General features: G+C 40.7%; 1 protein-coding gene and 1 pseudogene across 5 annotated transcripts in view; one reads left to right on the top strand and one right to left on the bottom strand.

Moving 5' to 3' along the window:
• LOC309633113 (uncharacterized protein) overlaps positions 1-19,587 on the bottom strand; it is a gene marked incomplete at its 5' end in the record, with an annotated part of 77,209 nt that overhangs the window by 49,249 nt on the left and 8,373 nt on the right. The window contains one exon of one of the 4 annotated variants that reach the window (XR_014247299.1): positions 4,705-4,831. The exons of 2 other annotated variants lie outside the window; for them this stretch is intronic. Of the gene's footprint in view, positions 1-4,704; positions 4,832-14,631; position 19,587 lie in introns of those variants that run through there. One more of the 4 variants, XR_014247301.1, reaches the window with a different exon arrangement.
• Positions 6,347-10,974, top strand: LOC309633104 (grpE protein homolog 2, mitochondrial pseudogene; annotated as a pseudogene). The gene has a single exon. The product of its transcript is annotated as a grpE protein homolog 2, mitochondrial pseudogene (transcript).

The following is a 19,587-nucleotide window of genomic DNA, read 5'->3' as shown; positions in this document are numbered from 1 at the left end:
CTGTCAATTTGCAAATGACTTTTACCCTCCTGAAGCCGCAAAGGGTCTGTATTCTTATACCTGTTTGTATACACCAAAAACAGCCATCAAAACATAATCCCAGGGGACAAAGAGCGTGATGCTTGCTAAATCTGTCTACAGCGTTTTCAAGAAATCATGCTCACACGGAAACGTGCTAGTGAATACGGGATACAACCATAAGCGTGAATTGTCTCTCTGGAAATATTCATTATGCAAAATAAATGGTGTTGGGGGAGGGATATTCAGTGATAACAAATACATCAAACTATTCTTAGCCCCCAAACCTCCCCACCCTGCCCCCCCACACACCTCACTCCTCAAATCTTTGGCTTAGCAACTAGCGCTTGAATGAGCATTCTGTATTCAGCAGCCACTGGGTGGCTTGCACTTGAAGTCTCCTCACTGGTGGATAGTGGTTGACACTGGTTAAGCCTCTTTCCAGTCTTTCACTAGCATGAACTCTATTTAAAAAAAAAAAAAAAAGCTCCTGAGTTTCTGGGTTCACACCCTTTTTTTTTCTGGCTCACCTTTCTCTTTTTCTCCTCTCATTGAAAGCAAAGCTGGATTACTGGCCAACAATGAGGCAATGAAAGAGAGTCAAGGCATATAGAGGAAGAACGGAGCTTTGAAATGTCTGAAGATCTATAGACAGAGAAAGGGAATTGCTGGCATTGAAAAGTGTCAAGTGGTGTTTCTAAACTCTGGTAAAGAATTACAGTTAGAGTTTCTGGTGCATTTTAACAGTGTTTGGCGGTTGAAGTTCAAGGAAGAGTGGTTTGAAACATAGTCCAAATAATCATTCTCAAGTTTACATAACAGGAAAAAAGAACCAGCTGACATCCATCTATGAAGTGCAATTGGAAATCTGCTAAAGGAGAGAGGAAGAGAGAGAGAACGCTGCATTGCCAAATATGGGGAGATTTAAGACATTTTACATTCCGCCAAATAGTACCTCTTACATCCTGTTAATCCAAGTCTGTATTTTGCAGGAAGAAAAAGAGAACCAGCACATTTAAATGTACACTGTAGCGGAGTCCCTTCAGTGATTTCCAAAGAAGCTAATCTTCGAAACAGGGAAATCTTGAGAGTTTCCAATGTAGGCAGAGCCTGGACAAAGTGTCCAGCTCAAAAAGACCTTCAGAGCATAATTTTATCCAAACCGGGTGCCCAGAGCTATGAGCTCAGGCAGACACACAAGTCCACAGGCTGGCTTTCACATAGACAACTGCACTGAGTGTTATAAAAAGCTGGCGGGTGCAGAGGAGTTTCTGTTGTTTTATCCCCCTAGTCTCTAGGAAAGTGATCCCGCCATTCTGCCACCCACAAAGAGAGCATTTGATAGAGTAGTTATAGGAGACGTGATAAATAACTGCTGCATCAAGACATTATTTTATTATCAGGATATTCCAGAAACCAGGAAGTGTCTGCCTGTTTTCAATAAACAGTCTTTACCATATATACCATAACAACAACAAAACAAATAATCGAAGAATATACCAAAATTTTAAGCCCAAAGCTTTGGGATCAGGATCTGATAGATCGGATTTAATTCCTAGGTATACAACCTCCTAGGTAGCTATGTAACGCTGAGCAAATGATATCATCTCTTGGAGCCTGGGTTTCTTCTTCTGTACCATGGGATAATAATAATGCTTACCTAATAGTATTGTTTGGATAAATAATATAATGAATGGCCCTTTGTCGATATTAAATAAAAGTATTTGTGTTTCCTATTAACATTAGAAAGTGGAGTTATGAAACAGAACAGTGATGGTTCCTATGTAATGGCTTCACTAAGATATAATTTACAAGGCAAAAAATTCACTGTTTAAAGTACACAATTCAGTGGTTTTTAGTGTATTTACAGCGTTGTGCAATCATCACCATAATCTAATTTCAGAACATTTCATAACCTCCAAAAGAAACCTGTACCTATTAGCTGTCACTCCCCACTTTCCCTCTCCCCAGCCCCTGGCAAGCACTAATCTACTTTCTGTCTCCCTGGATTTGCCTATTCTGGACCTTTCATACAAATAAAGTTGTACAGTATGTGGTCTTTGGTTACTGGTGTTACAGCTTTTTCTTGATTAATTTTTACATGAATAGTAGCAAGTAGAAATAAAAAGACTTCTTTGTTAAATTATCTCATTGGTTGACTTTAAAAGGATCCACGTAAGATCTGAGTAGAAGGGAATGGTTAAATGCCATATTCTTTTTCAGCAAACATTAAGCAAATAAATCATGCAGTTTGATCACATTAATGCATAACAGCCTTTCCTGTTCATTTATTTTCTCTGGATCCGGTCCTCGGCATTTGGCTGTATCATGAAGAAACTCCTTCCAGCACTGAGAGTGTCCTTGACTTTAGCCAAGGCCCGACACATTTGTTTCCATAGCAAAGCCTACTGTGTACTGAGCGGCCCCCTTCATGAGGCTGGACAACACAACAAGTGTGCCTAGTAGGGATGTGGGAGATTGGTTCCAGCCCTCACTCTGCCACCAAACCTCAGGTGTTAGAAGAATCAAAGGAGATGAATGAACCTGAAACGGCTTTGGAAAGTGTTTACATATCAGTTAGGAATCTTGGGTCATAGGACTGAAATTGCTGGATCGTAAGGCAATTCTTTGTTTCACTTTTTGAGGAATCGCTAATCTGTCTTCCACAGAGGTTGCTCCATTTTACAGTCTACCAGCAAGGCATGAGGGTTTCAATTTCTCCACATCCTTGCCAACACTTATATTCCCTTAAAAAATTATACCTAGCTTAGTAGATGTGAAGTGGTATGTCATTATGGTTTTGATTTGCATTTTCCTAGTGATTAATGATGTTGAGCATCTTTTCAAACTTTTGTATATCTTCTTTAGAGAAATGTCTATTCAAGTCCTTTTCCCATTTAAAAATCCTAATTGGGTTATTGGCCTTTTTGTGTTGACTTGCAGGAGTTCTTTATATATTCTGGGTATTAAACACTTATCAGACATATGATTTGCAAACACTTTCTTCCACTCCATAGACTGCCTTTTTACTTTCTTAATAATTTCCTTTGATGCATGAAAATTTTTAATTTTGGTGAAATCTAAGTCATCTATTTTTTTCTTCTGTTGTTCTTGCTTTTTGGTATTATATCTAAAAGACCATTGCTTAATCCAGAGTCATGAAGTGGTACACCTATGTTTTCTTCTAAAAATATTATAGTTTTAAGGTGCCTTGTTAACGCAGTACGTAGGGCATCAGTCTCATAAAAATATTATAGTTTTAGCTCTTACATTTAAGTCTTTGATTTTGAGTTACGTTTTGTATACGGCGTAAAGTAAGGTAGTTTTTACATTTTTAAATGGTTACATTTTAAATGGTCAAATAAAGGTAATATGACCTTGGTAATATGCTCACTTTTGTCTCTTGACTCATGAAGCCAAAATATTTACTATCTGGCCCTTTATAGAAAAGTTTGCCAACCTCTGTGGCCAGATGCAGTCCTTGCAAATAGAGTGCTTAATAAATGTTTAACAAATAGATTCATTCAACAAATATTTAACTCTTCTACTGAGTGCAAGGACTTACCAATAGATTATGGGGTGGGGGAGGGGTTTCAAAGATGGAGTGAGAACTCGTTACATCCAGGCAGGAATGAATTATACCTGGCGTAGAAGAAGCCAAGTACTAGAGATTAAATATTCTTCTGGGCAAAGGTCAGTCCTAAATGGTGATGAAAGCTGAGATGTAAACTATCTCAAAGTATTTTTGGAACGAGATGCGTAACAATTTGTAAAGGCATACGCCATAATGAACACATGCACGCACATACACACACATACATTTCCTTTTCCACGGTAAAGTCGAAGGAAATTAACAGAGATAGTGAGTGAGTCACCAAAGGGGACTAGACTGTCACATGAGGAGGAAAAACTTTTGCAACATAGGGCAAGGCAAGTCCTTGGTTCATACCTTTTCTGTTAGTAGGAGATAGTCTTCACATGCAGTAAAATGTGTGTATTACTGCCTATCTGTGGAACCAAAATTTCAATGAAAACGCTCTTGCAGCATAAATCTGTCTCCCTAATGACAGTCCTCTGGAGGAGGCCTAGCTGTTCCTTCACAAACGGGAAGGGAATACATTTCACATTTCAGTCTCTCTTTATGGACAAAACCAAAAACAAACCAAAAAAACGAGAAAGAATCCACCTCTCTGCGACTCTATCCACCAGCGGTTCCTCAAAATCTCCCATCAAGAAATTCTTCAGGGCTTCCCTGGTGGCGCAGTGGTTAAGAATCCGCCTGCCAATGCAGGGGACACAGGTTCGAGCCCTAGTCCGGGAAGGTCCCACATGCCGCAGAGCAACTAAGCCCGTGCGCCACAACTAGTGAGCCTGCGCTCTAGAGCCCACGTGCCACAGTTACTGAAGCCCGCGGGCCCAGAGTCCGTGCTCCGCAACAAGAGAAGCCACCGCAATGAGAAGCCTGCGAACCGCTATGAAGAGTGGCCGCCGCTGCCGCAGCTAGGGAGAGCCCACGCGCAGCAGCAAAGACCCAACGCAGCCAAAAATAAATTAATTAAATAAATAAATTTATAAAAAAAAAAAAAAGAAATTCTTCAAACAGCGTTATCAGTTAGGGATTCAGTTTGACTATGAATAACAGGAAATTAAATTAAACAGTGACTTAAACCAGAGGCTTCATTTTACCTGCGTGAAAGAGGTGCGGAGGTAGGCAGACCAGGGCTCCTCAAGGCTCTTCCCACGCAGCCATCCTTAGCCTGCGGTTTGAAGCTTCAGGGTCACCAATAGCATCTCCTCCTCTACTTTCCTATCCCTGAACCCGGAAGAAAGAAGGGGAAGAACAAACTGTGCGTGCCAGGTGAATCCAAGCTGTTTTCTAAAACCTTCCCCCAGGGAATTTCATTTCCCTCTCATTGGCCAGAACTGTGTCACATGGCAACTTCTAACTTCAGGAGAGATTGAAAATGTAGCTTTTTAGCTAGGTACAATTTTTTTCTGTTAATTAGGAAAAAGAAGAAATGGATATTATGTCCTAAGAGTGTCTGCCACAAATAAACCTTTGATTTGGATAAAGCCAGTATGCCAGATGCCCGTCCTCTAGTTAATATCTTAAATTGGTCCTTCTCACACTTTAACGTGCATACGAATCACCTGGGGATCTTGTTAAAATGCAAATTTTGATTCAATAGATCTGGGGAGGGGCCTGGGGCTTTTAATTTCTAAGAAAGCCTGCTGACCACACTTTTAATTGTAAGGCCTTAAATCACAGGATCTTCTCATCAGTCAGAAAAGAAATCAACTGTTTTCCTGTTTTTGGTTTGTTTTAAATGTATGAGTTTAAAATTTAAATCGTATTCCCACTGCATACCTCCTAATATAATGAAATAAGAACTACCCAAATGACCTGTAGTGTTCTTGCCCATATTTTTAACTAGAATCAAATAATGAAGAACCTCAGATAAATTGAAGCTGTGGGATATTCTACAAGTGACCTGAACTTGTCAAAAATTCAATAGCATGAAAAACAACAAAAGGCAGGAGGACGGCTCTAGATTAGAGACTAAGAAGATAAAAACCAACGGCAGTGCATAAGCCTTGATTATATCTTAGATATTTTTTAAAAGCTATAAAATATATTTTTGAGGCAACTGGGTAAAACTGAATGTGTATTGTACCTTAAATTATATTATGGCATTGTTAAATTTCTTAGGTGAGATAATCATATAGGGTTTTTGTAGGAAAATGTCCTAATTCTCAGGCAACATTGGTTGAATTATTTAGGGGAGAAGTGCCATGATAACTGCAACTTATTTTCAAGTAGTTTAGCAAATATATATTTTGAGAGAGTGAGAGAAGATAAAACAAACATGGGGGAAATGTTCACAATGGGTGAATCTCGGTGAAGCATTTACAGGGGTTCATTATAGAATTCTTTCAAATTTTTTCTACATTACAACAATTTCCAAATGGAAAGTAGGGAAATTTTTAGTCATATTAAAGTTAGATAGCACATAGAGCTATAAATTAATTGAAAAAGATTTTTTTGGAGTATAGCTGATTTACAATGTTGTGTTAGTTTCAGGTGTACAGCAAAGTGGATCAGTTATACATATACATATATCTACTCTTTTTTTAGATTCTTTTCCCATATAGGCCATTACAGAATATTGAGTAGAGTTCCCTGTGCTACACAGTAGGTCCTTATTAGTAGAAAATAATTTTTAGTTTTATTTAGAAGTAGCCTGATTTAGGACTATGTCCAAGAAAGGGAGGTAAACACTAGTGTACTCATTAAGAAAATATTTGTTAAAAAAAAAAGAAAAAGAAAATATTTGTAACGGAGAAAATATTCTCTCTCCTGAAGAGCTCCCCTCTTTTGTGGTCCTGAAGCCTGTGGTCCACATCTAAGTACTTTTAGGGTATTTGTAAATATAGCAATAGACCTGTCTCCCTGCAGACTAGAAGTTCCTCAAGAAAGAGAATGAGTCTTATCAGCTGTAGACCCCAATAAACACCTGTGCAAGAACGAAAGAAGGCATGAATTGACTGACGGCATTTGTCAGGGTAGTTTGGAAGATAGCCTTGCAGCCCAAGTCAGGATTTCAAATCAGAAATAACCCTGGACTTGGTTGTGTGTGTACCCCTGGAGAAGAGCCTGTGCCTGGCTGGTTCAGCCCCTTATATGCGAGTTGGGTGGTCACTAAACCTGTCAGACATGTTTGCACTGGCAAGCAGGTCATTCGGAACTAGTTGCTTATAAGGCAATTAATGACTTCAGGGTCCTAGGCGGTGCTTGGCACACATAATGATTAAAGAGCCAAAGAAAACAAAGACAATGGCTGGAGGGAAACCATGTCACTCTGAAATAAATCATCCAAACAGAAACAAACAACACACGGACTGAAGAGAAGTCTTTTAGTTTATGTAGTCATTTACCAGGATTCCTTCGCTCTCTACATTCTACAGTGCCAGTGCTAGGATGACTGGCCTTATTAGCAATATACTTATTGTCTGTATTTCTTCGGGTTCAAGGATGTAATCTTGATACAAGTACAGATTTTTCTGACAAGTTGGCTTTTAATAATCAACTGACAGGTCAGCCGAGTTGGGGAACACAGCCACCAGGTCCCTGTGGGCTGTCCGGTGGTGGATGCAGTCTCTCCTGGCCTCAAGTGCCATGTCAGATGGCAGGGGATGGCTGCATCCTTTCAGCACTGTCACCCAGAGAACCGTGGGTGAAGACTGCGATTCTGAGGACCCTCCTGATGAACTTGGACCCTCTCTTGCAGAACGAGCCTTAAAGCTAAAAGCTGTTAAACTGGAGAAGGAAGTACAGGATTTCACAGTGAGATACCAGAGAGCTGTAACTGATGGTGAAAATATAAGAAGGCGAACCCAGAGGTGTGTAGAAGATGCCAAGATATTTGGAATTCAGAGTTTCTGTAAGGATTCGGTGGAGGTGGCAGACATTTTGGAGAAGACTACAGAGTGTATTTCTGAAGAAACAGAGCCTGGAGACCAGAAGCTCACTCTGGAGAAGATCTTCCGAGACTTGTCATTTTTAGAAACAAAGCTGAAAAGTGTGTTTGCCAAACATGGCCTGGAGAAGCTGACACCCATTGGTGACAAATATGACCCTCATGAGCATGAACTCATCTGTCATGTGCCAGCTGGTGTTGGGGTACAGCCTGGCACTGTGGCATCAGTAAGGCAGGATGGCTACAAGCTTCATGGCCGTGCCATTAGACTCGCCCAGGTGGAAGTGGCGGTAGGGTCTCAGAGACGACTATGAATGGGCCCAGAGGAACTGAATGTTCTCCCAGAGTGCAGTCACCTGTGATTCCTTTATTTATTAAACTAGGTTCGTATTGTACATGAGGTACTTCATGTGATCTGTCTTGGATTTAGTCATATTGGCTTTATTTCTAAGATACTCTGTTGATTTTGTGTGACCTGTTTGGTCTCATCAGAAGTCTTGTCATTGGGCATTTGAGCAATGTGACAAGTGTTCCTATGGTCTTATCAAAATATGTTTAAGAAAATTATTTTTAAATTGGTACTCTGATGACTTTCAATCCAAAATCTTTCTTAAAGGTGGAAATGAGTATATGTTTATTTTTAACTAAATGTTCATTAGTAATGGTCCCTATAATAGGAATTGTATAGACTCTTGTATTTGTCGGAAAAGGAGATGGTAGGGATTGGTTTAACATTTGGGTACTTAAATGATAAAGCTTTATAGTTGTATGCATTTAAATCATTTGGGTTGATTTTTATGCACATAGATTTTCAGACTTCCCGTTTTTATTTTATTTTTCTTTTAGCCATCTTTTGTCCTTGTAGTTCCTGCCAGATAGACTTCATATACACACTCATTGTCCCTTTTCAAATCCCATTTACAAGGCAAGGCTTGGAAGGCAAGGACTAGCAAGAAATCAAGATATCAGGTCCCTTTCAAGCAAGTATGGCCAAGAAACCTTGTGCTTTCTTTGTTGAATTATCTTCAAATTATTTTCAGCCTCCCTAGGTATATAATCGTTTCAGGGAAATTGAGGCAGCACCAACAGCTAATGACCTAAATTGGTCTATATAGGTAATTTACCCACAACTTCTCTTTCCACCAGCCCTTAAATCCTCTGCCACTTTGTCACATTAACCTTATGATCCTTTATTAGATTACGTGGGGAGGTGGTCAGGATAAAAAAATGTTAGGTTCCCATGATTCCTCATTAGTTATGCTGGGTTTGGGGGTGTTTTTTGGGGTGGGATGGGGTACTCACAATTCACTACCTCTCTTACATTGACAAGCTTTATTTCCCAGTTTTTGTGTCTGTCTTATGTCACATGTGTAAACATCTAGCTCCCCTTTTATGTATTGACCTCCTAGAGTTAATGAGCCTATGGGTATATTTTTTATTTCAGTCTTGCTTATAGATAGTGTTCTGTAAGAAATTTATTCAATAAATGAGTTAATGAATGAATTACATATATATATATATATCAATCAATTGTACATTAGAAAGGAGGTCATATGGATATTTTAACGTTAGAAGCAGCCTTAATGATGATCTAATCTCACCCTTTCAGCTTCTTCTGAAGTATGAAAACATAGTCTTTTTAGGACTGGACTCAAAGAAAAAAAAACTCTAAAACTAGTAAACTCAATTTCAGTGAGAACGTAAGTAAGAAACAACTATCTATTAACTTAAGTCATTTAAGATTCAACAGTTTTATAACAAACATGCAAATATTTCCCCAGCAGACAATTAAATGTTGTTAGGTGTCCAGATTGCTGAGGTTTAGGTTTAAGTTACTTACCCATAAAATAAATCCATTTCTACCAGAACTCTATGACCCCATTCTGTGGGATGGTGAAAGTTATCCTCTTAGACGTCATAGATAGTTCTAGCATACTACACAAACATGTATCAGCAAAGCCATCCCCCAATGGGTCCTACCAGCTCCACCAGATTTAGACACTTAAAAAAAACAAATAACATGCTTCTAAGATGCAAGCAAAAGACTGATGGTGAGATTTTAAAACCAGAACCTCTTCTGACATTCCACTGAGTTTACACTGTAAATATAATGAGCAGTCAGATTTCACAAAAAGAATTTGTCTTTTTTTGCCTTCATTCCTTTGAGATTGACAAATAGTGATGAAAAGAAAATGAGCCAATTATGATTTCCTCTGTATTCTTGGATCACTAGCTATCATTACCAGTAAATTAGAATAACCATAATTTTAGGTGTGGAATGTTCTGATTACTTGAAGAGTTTTTAAATATTCCTTGCAACCTCCTGTTTTAACAAGTAGACTGAGAATAACTTTAGATTCTTCTATTATTCAGTAGTTTTGCAGACTTAAAAGTATAAATATAGAAGACGGCGCTATAACAGTGAGAATCTCAAAAAGTTGAAGGGCTTTCAGGAGCCAGTGCAGCATAATAGAGCATATGCTTAGTAGGTATCACCTTGAACATAATTCCCAGCCTAGTCACTTCACTCTTCTGAGCCTGCTTCCATGTTTGTAAAATGGTTATAATTTCAAAATATTGCGAGGATTAAATGAAATGTGCAAGTTACATATTACAGTAGGCCCCCAAATATTTATTTTTATTGCCTTTTATTATACACATTGTTTTTCATATGTTTTTATAGTTGCCTAAAGTCTAGGGGAAGGGAAAGACTGGTTAAGCGGTGCTTGACTATAAAAAAAAATTGTAAGCTAATCAATCACAGTGAACTTATTTTCCTTTCAGCTTCTGTTTTTTGTGTGTGTCTGTTTTAACCATAACGAGGAAATCTACATTTTTAGACAGGAGAAATAAGAAAATTATTTCAGTGCTCTTAATTATTTTCATCTTGATGGTAAAGTAAAAAGACATCATTGGCTTGCAAATGATATGTGTAAGGAAGCTTTGGCTCATTTGAAGAGGGATCTTGGTGCTTTAGTACTTGGATTTTATGAATCTTTTGTGGATTTTCCTCACTTCCATAAAGGAATTATTCAGTTTGATTCTGATATAAGTTATGTGGTGCTCTTTCATGGCAAAGGATTTAATAAGTGAAGAAAGGTTCTTAAACACTAAAGCAAAATCAGATAAGGAAGACTAAGGATGAAATATAATCTTCAGAAACAACTTTAATAAAACCTTAATTTAAATTAAAAAAAATCAACTGACACCATACTAAAGAGAGACAGCTTGTTATAAGAACTGGTTCAGGAGATGTTTAATTCTTCTACATATTCAGAACATTCTGTAAATTTGCCACATCTAAAAATTAACTAACACATGCATTTTTAAAAAACCTATCTGACCACAGATCCTTAAGTAGTAGTAATCAAGAAAGAAAATTTGGTAGAAAGTCAAACCAAAACACAATCCCCATGCCAACTCTAAAAAGACCTATTTGCTCATTTATATTGATTACTTCCTGGTCTATGTTCAGCCTATTCTTTTTTTTTTTTTTTTTTTAATTTTTATTTATTTGTTTATTTATTTATGGCTTGTGTTGGGTCTTCGTTTCTGTGCGAGGGCTTTCTCTAGTTGCGGCAAGTGGGGTCCACTCTTCATCGCGGTGTGCGGGCCTCTCACTATCGTGGCCTCTCTTGTTGCGGAGCACAGGCTCCAGACGCGCAGGCTCAGTAATTGTGGCTCACGGGCCTAGTTGCTCCGTGGCATGTGGGATCTTCCCAGACCAGGGCTCGAACCCGTGTCCCCTGCATTGGCAGGCAGATTCTCAACCACTGCGCCACCAGGGAAGCCCTCAGCCTATTCTTGTGACAAAGTAGGCAGAATCTGATGGCCATTTACCATTAGTCTTTCTTACAGAAGGTAATAAAGTAAGCATTGAAATATTAGGGTGCTATAAAATAATTATTAATAGAAATCAAGGTATTCAATTTTTCCTACCCACTAATACCCACCTTTTACTTTTTCATGGGTCAGATACATTAGTCATGATTCTTTTGGTTGCAAGAGATAGAAATCCAATCTACCTGGCTTAAACAGTCAAGGAAATTTATTGACCCAGTAACTGGGTATCTGGATTCAGGGGTTCAAATCATGGGAGGAAGATTCTCTTTCTCTCCATCTCTTGGCTCACATTCTGTCTATGTTGGTGTCATACTCAGGTAGAGATGTTCCATATCTGCAAAGATGGCCACCAGTGGCCCTAGGTTATTTCATATTTTCAAGCTTGTTATTCTAGACAAACGGGAACTTAGACTTTCAGATGGCTCAGGGAAATTTCAGGAAGGATTTGGTTTAGCATCTTCTGAACCAATCTCTGTGTTTAAAGGATGGATTGTTCTCATTGGCCAGGCTTGGGTCATGTGCACACTTCTAAACCAATCTCTGTGATTAAGGAGATGGAGTGCTCTGATAGGCCAGGTCTGGGTCATGTGCTCATCAATGGAACCAGAAGCCTTATTAGTCCCTTATGATCCCCAGGGATGAGACTGGATTTCCATAGAATGGTGGACAGTATCTCTCAAAGGGATGACAAACATGTCTTTCGCTCAGAACATCTACTTTTTCTTGGACCGAAAAATTGCTATAAACAATGGTGAATCAGTGTTCAGTGCAGATTCAAAGTTAAAATTAAACAGCCCAGGGCTTCCCTGGTGGCGCAGTGGTTGAGAATCTGCCTACCAATGCAGGGGACGTGGGTTCGAGCCCTGGTCTGGGAAGATCCCACATGCCGCGGAGCAACTAGGCCCGTGAGCCACAACTACTGAGCCTGCGTGTCTGGAGCCTGTGCTCCGCAACAAGAGAGGCCGCGATAATGAGAGGCCCGCGCACCGCGATGAAGAGTGGCCCCCACTTGCCACAAGTAGAGAAAGCCCTCGCACAGAAACGAAGACCCAACACAGCCAAAAATAAATAAATAAATAATTAATTAATTAATTAAAAAAAAAAAATTAAACAGCCCAGCATTATTCCCAGAAAGACAATGTGAATCTATTTTGAACACACAAACACAGTTCAGGCACATGGACTCCAATGAAAAAGTGAGATATATTCTAAATAAATAAATAGTAATGATTCCTGCACCAGATCCACTTCTGTTTTCATTTCTTTGTTGTAAGTAGCATAGTGTAGTGGGTAAGACTGTGGGCTCTGACATCAGATTGGAGTTAGAATCCTAGTTCTATCACCTTCCAGTTCTGTGACCATGTCATGTACCTTTTCCGTACCTTAGCTTCCTCATCTGTAAAATGGGGAAAATAACAGCACCTGCCACACAGGGCCATTGTGAGGATGACACGAGTTAAGCTGTATAAAGTGCTTAGCACAGTTCCTGGTGCCTGGTTAGCACTCAATAAATGTTAGCTGTGTTTATTCAACAAATCTCTTTATTATCTTCCATATGTTTGGAGTCATGGATTCCCATAACAGTGGGAAAGATGTGAAAATGTGATTCCTGTCCCGAAGGAGACTTGAAGTATGTCAGCAGAAGAAAAGACAAAAAAACAAAAACAAAAACAAAAAACAAACCAGTGCATCCCATCACGTTGCAGTGTGAGATGTTACCATGATTGCTGCTGAGTTGGGGGAGGGGGAGAACAGGGATTCCTGGGAACCCTTTCTGAAGACGATTTAATTTGCGCTAGACCTGGGAGCACAAGTGAAATCCCTAGGCCTTGTGCGGTGGGCCGGCGTTGCATGGCAGAGCGTGGCAGAATGTGGAAGCATCAGCATCACCTGGGAGACTCTTAGAAATGCAAAATCTTGGGCCCTACCTAGGGTGACCAGCCATCAGTGTTTGCTGGGATGCAGGGCTGCCGGTGCTAAACCTGGGGAAATCCCAGGCAAACTGGGAAGTGTTGGACACCCTGGACCCCAGACCTGCTGATTCAGAATCTCTGAAGGCCAACCCAGGAGTCTGGGCATGAACCGGCTCTCCAGGTGACTCTTAAACAACAGTGGAGTGGCCCTGTTCTAGAGGAGGACAAAGTGTGAGTGAGGCTCAGAGTGAGAGAAGAAGCCAGTTAAACTGTCCAGCCTGCCTCATTCTCCACAGCTGCCCCCTGGGTACCCGCTGCAGTGGGGAAACAAAATGCCAGCAGCTGGGGACTTGCAGCCGAGGTCTTGCAGCCGAGGCCTCTGCCTCTGGCCGGGCTAAGAGCGCAGAGAAATGAGAAGCCTTGGTAGCCATTTATCACCTCAGTTTATCTGCCTCAGTCCCCACCTGAGGGGGGGGACTTCCTCTGAGGAGAGTGTTAGGGTAGAGGGAAGAGGCAAAGGAGAAGGAGGAGGAGGGGAAGGAGAGGACGAGGGGGAGGAGGGGGAGGAGGGGGAGGAGGGAAAGAGAACAGAAGCCTACGGGCCCTCAGCTGTTGGGCCTGGCTCAGCCTACTGTTTATCCTGGGACTCACTACTTTGAGACAAGGCTCAGTTACCGCAGCGCCATAGAAACTACGTTATGTGCTGACCCGGGGCCTGGCTTCCCTTTTATGACTGGCTTAGTCCAACACAGACTTGCTTTTCCTCTCTCTACACACGTCTCAGGAATCTCAGACTGGCTCAGTCCAGGGTTCCTCGGCCTCAGCACTGCTGGCGCTGGGGGCTGGGTAACCCTTACTGGTGGAGGCTCTCCTGTGCACGGTAGGGTGGAGAGCACCACCCCTGGCCTCCACCCAAAACAGCCCCCCCCTCCCTGCTGTGACCACCAAAAACGCCTCCAGATATTGCCAAATATCCCCTGGGAAGGCAAAATCCTCTGGCTAGTTGAGGATGACTGCCAAACTTCCCTCCCTGGAGGGGAAAGGAGTATTGGCTCTATTTCCTGAATGCACAGGGTTTTTGAGGCTTTGTTTTGGGAATGGTATTTTCAGGCCAATAAGCTCTGATATGCAGTGTATAAAATTTTATTTTTTATATCCAAACAATTTCTTTTTTGAGACTCCCTCCACAAACCAGTCAATGCTGGGTACACTCAGTCGAATCAGATCTTTCCTCCCCCTCCCCTTCCCCTTTGTTAACCATAAGTTTGTTTTCCATGTCTGTGGGTCTATTTCTGTTTTGTATATAAGTTCATTTGCTGTACACCTGAAACTAACACAACATTGTAAACAACTATACTTCAAAAAAAAAAAGTGCTATCTTTTCTTATCTCTTTTAAGATTAAAAAAAAAAATCAGATCTTTCTCAGTCAATTCATGGTCTCATGCCTTTTTCCTTTTCCCTAAGTCCCAAAGGAAGGAGGAGGGTGGAGGTCAGGGAGAGGTCTGGTCTGAGCTGTCTTCTGTCGGAGCTGGCTTCCACCGTGGTGTCCTCCTCTCAACCAATCCTGGGTCAAGGCATCTCTTCTCTGTGGCATCCTCTGAGATACCCACATTTCTCTCCCTGATTCTGAGTACTGTGTTTCATCTGGGCATCCTCTCCTTGAGTCCCTACAGCCCTTCCTCATGGCACTTCCTTCTCCACTGCCTACATCTGTACCTCTCTCCAGGAAGATACAACTTCTTTCAGATGTTCCCTTACAGGGCTCCAGAGCCATAGGAACAGAGATTTTCTTCCCCTGCATGTTCCAAGTTACCCTTTTTTCTATTCTATTCTGTTCTATTCTATTGTGTTCCATTCCATTTCATTCTACTTATGCTAAAATGAATCTTTAGAGTTGCCCATCCAATGTGGCTAGTGGCTGTCGAACACTTGAAACAGGGCTAGTCCAAATGGAGATGGCTATAAGTGTAAAATACGTACTGCAAACTCCAGTTTAATATGAATAAAAAAGTCATTAGTCATTTTAATATTGAACAAATTATAATATTTTGAAAATGTTCAGTTAAATAAAATACATTACAAAAATTAATTTCATACGTGAGGGGTGGATATCTGATCTTGGCCTGGTCAGCAGAGTATTCCGTTCCCCTGGTCATAATGAATCAGTTCAGGGAGGGGCAATTAATCAGACTCAATCTTGGAACTTTTGCTGGAATATTGAAAAGGGGAAGTTCTCTTTCTGCTGAGGTTGCCGGTAGATATGGATGAGCGTGGGGTTTCTGGCAGTCATCTTGCCACCATGCGGGGAGAGACCTACCTGAGACTAGAGTTCAGAGGAAAGTCCAGCCAAAAAGGTGGAGAGAGATGGCTTCCTTATGACATCATTTGAGCATCTGGATCCAGCAGAGCCTAAAACCAAGACCATCCCTGAACTTCTCAGTCCTAAGCACCAACAACTTCCATTTAAACGTCTCAGCTCATACCAGGGCTCTCCCTGGCAATCAACATGTCATGGCAAACATAGGCAGGGTCCCATTTCCACAAATCAAGCATCCTCAAGCGTGTTTTGTTTTCCTTGGTATTATATAAAGTAGTAAAAAACAGACAAATCACAAATCCCATATATATATATATGAGGCACCACAATTTGCTGAATTTTCTAAGGCTTAACTCTATTGTTGAAATGGAATCTGGACAGAGTTCAGACATCAGTAGTTCAGGATGATGCAGCCTTCTCTCCCCCCCCCACTGCCCCCTCCTCCAAAATCATTGGGCAAATAATTCTGAATAAATATTTTTTCTAGTAGATGATGAGATCTATAAGGATAAGTCTTGTTTCTCACGGTTGTTATTGTTCCAGTGCTCAATACGTAGTGGGTACTCAAAAAATGGGTATACGAGTATCACGTTCCTTTGGATTGCTTGTGTGCACTGGGTCCTTCATATCCTCACTGCCACCACAGTTAGTGATGTACATTCAGTGCAGCTCACTCAGAAGAAAGAGGTATCCGCTCCACAAAGTGGAGACTGTCATCATTTAGCCTTTCCTGGCCACCAAACCACTCTATGTTTGATATCCAACCTGCTTTAAGGACCTCCTTGTGGCTAGTTTTGCTGTGCTCTTTCAGTCCTAGGTCAGTTCAGAAGTAACCTGATTTAGCAGATTACTAACTATGGCACTATATGAAATATTGCCAGAAGGTTCAGGTGACCCACAGCTGCTTAGTAAACTGCCTCAAAACTTAGTTGCTTAAAACAACCACCATTTTATTATATATCAAGATCTGTGGGCCAGGAATTAGGGCAGGTTTGCCTGGTGGCTCTTCTGCTCTACGTGGTATTGACAAGGGAGCCACTTGGTGGTACCCAGCTGGGCCGGGCTGGAGGGCCTGGATGGCTAGATTTACATTCCTAGCACCTTGGTGGGTATGGCTAGAAGGATGAGCTCAGCCAGGTAGTCTCAGGGTCTCTCCAGGTGATCTCTCTAGATTCTTCATGAGGCAGTTCAGGGCTCCAGGAGTGAGTGTGTCAAGAGAAAGGAAATGGAAGTTGCTGGTCTCATAAAGCCTGGACTTGGAGACTGACACAGTGTCATTTCCACTTTGGTCCATCAGTCAAAGCAACCACATAGCTTGCCCAGCTTTAAGAGGAGGGAGCATATGCCTCACCTCTTGAAGGAAGGGGTATCCCAGAATTTCTGGGCATGTTTAATCCACCACAACGACATTAAAAAGGGACTGGGTGGGCTTCCATGTATCTAAAGGCATCAAAGAGTGACTTGGGTACTGAAGAAGCTAGGAGGCAACAACATATTTTCTTTTCAACTCTATATTTCTAACTGTATTAACCAGTTACATTAACCAGTAGATTTTAAAATCATGAAGAAGATACTTAATGTATTAAATATTTAGGACAGAAGAACTTGAGTATCTTCTGATGTTAGCTCTCTTCATGATGACTTTTATTTATTTAGTTTTTTATTGGAGTATAATTACTTTACAATGTTGTGTTAGTTTCTGCTGTACAATGAAGTGAATCAGCTATGTGTATACATATATCCCCATATCCCCTCCCTCTTGGACCTCCCTCCCACCTCACCCCCCCACCCATCTAGGTTGTCACAGAGCACCGAGCTGAGCTCCCTGTGCTATACAGCAGGTTCCCACTAGCTATCTATTTTACGCATGGTAGTGTATACATGTCAATCCTAAGCTCCCAATTCGTCCCACCCTCACCTTCCCCCACTGTGTCCACATGTCCATTCTCTACGTCTACGTCTCTATTCCTGCCCTGCAGATAAGTTCATCTGTACCATATTACTCAGCCATGAAAAGGAACGAAATTAGGGCATTTGTAGAGATGTAGATGGACATAGAATCTGTCATACAGAGTGAAGTACGCCAGAAAGAGAAAAACAAATACTGTATATTAATGCATATATGTGGAATCTAGAAAAATGGTACACATGATGACTGTTAAAAGGCTGAATATTAGATTCAACTATTTAAATCAACATTGATTTTCAAGAGGACTCAATGGCTAAATTCCTATCTGGATCAGACAGGCCATGCAATGTGGTTGTTTACTTCTCTACCTCTGCTGGGAAGCCTTGCAACATGATTCTCATCTGCTATTGCTCCCAGACAGTCGGAATTATTCCAAATGACTGTGCAAAGTTCAATCTTTCCTTCTCCCCACAGTACAAGAGTAATCATGAATATATCTTTTCATTCTCCGACATAAATCATACCAATGTTTTCTTAGGTGAGTCCCCAAGGCAATAAAAATAAAAGCAAAAATAAACAAATGGGACCTAATCAAACTTACAAGCTTTTGCACAGCAAAGGAGACCATAAACCAAATGAAAAGATAAGAATGGGAGAAAATATTTGCAAATGATGCAACTGACAAGGATTTAATTTCCAAAATACACAACAGCTCATACAACTCAATAACAAAAATACAAACAACCCAACAGAAAAATGGGCAGAAGATCTAAATAGACATTTCTCCAAAAAGGACATACAGGTGGCCAACAGGCACATGAAAAGATGCTCATTATCACTAATAATTTAGAGAAATGCAAATCAAAACTACAATGAGGTACCACCTCACACTGTTCAGAATGGCCATTATTAAAAAGTCTACAAATAACAAGTGCTGGAGAGGGTGTGGAGAAAAGGGAAACTTCCTATACTGTTGGTGGGAATGTAAACTGGTGCAGCCACTATGGAAAACAGTATGGAGTTTCCTCAAAAAACTAAAAACAAAGTTGCCATATGATCCAGCAATCCCACTCCTGGGCATCTATCCAGACAAAACTGTAATTCAAAAAGATACATGCACCCCAATGTTCATACTCATAAGAGCACAATTTACAACAGCCAAGACATGGAAATAACCTAAGTGTCCATTGATGGATGAATGGATAAAGAAGATGTCACACACACACACACACACACACACACACACAGAGTGGATACTCAGCCATAAAAAAGAATGAAATAATGCATTTGCAACAACATGGACAAACCTACAGATTATCATTCTAAGCAAAGTAAGTCAGAAAGAGAAAGACAAATACTGTATGATATCACTTATATGTGGAATATAAAGTATGACACAAATGAACATATCTACAAAACAGACTCACAAATATAGAGAACAGACTTATGGTTGCCAAGGGGGAGGGGGGCGGGGCAGAGGATTGGGAGTTTGGGATTAGCAGATGCAAATTAGTATATATAGGATGGATAAACAACAAGGTCCTACTGTATAACACAGGGAACTATATTCAATATCCTATAGTAAACCATTAATGGAAAAGAATATGAAAAAGAATATATATATATATATACATATATATAAGTGAATCACTTTGCTGTACAGCAGAGGTTAACACACATTGTAAATCAACTACACTTCAATAAAATTTAAAACATTAAAAAATAAAAATAAAAATGAATGTATCTGTTGTGTTGAAAATGAAATTTTTAAAATAAATTTATTTTTTTATTTTTATTTATTTATTTTTGTCTGCGTTGGGTCTTCGTTGCTGCACGCGGGCTTTCTCTAGTTGCAGCGAGCGGGGGCTACTCTTTGCTGTGGTGCACGGGCTTCTCATCGCAGTGGCTTCTCTTGTTGCGGAGCACGGGCTCTAGGCGCATGGGCTTCAGTAGTTGTGGCATGCGGGCTCTAGAGCACAGGCTCAGTAGTTGTGGTGCAGGGGCTTAGTTGCTCCGCGGCATGTGGGATCTTCCCGAACCAGGGTTTGAACCTGTGTCCCCTGCATTGGCAGGCAGATTCTTAACCAATGCGCCACCAGGGTAGTCCC

Source organism: Balaenoptera borealis, assembly GCF_965194805.1.
Source record: "Balaenoptera borealis genome assembly, chromosome: 8".
NCBI classification, from domain to species: domain Eukaryota; kingdom Metazoa; phylum Chordata; class Mammalia; order Artiodactyla; family Balaenopteridae; genus Balaenoptera; species Balaenoptera borealis.
The sequence above is the reverse complement of the archived record's forward strand: the minus strand, read 5'-3'. Positions and strand labels throughout refer to the sequence as shown.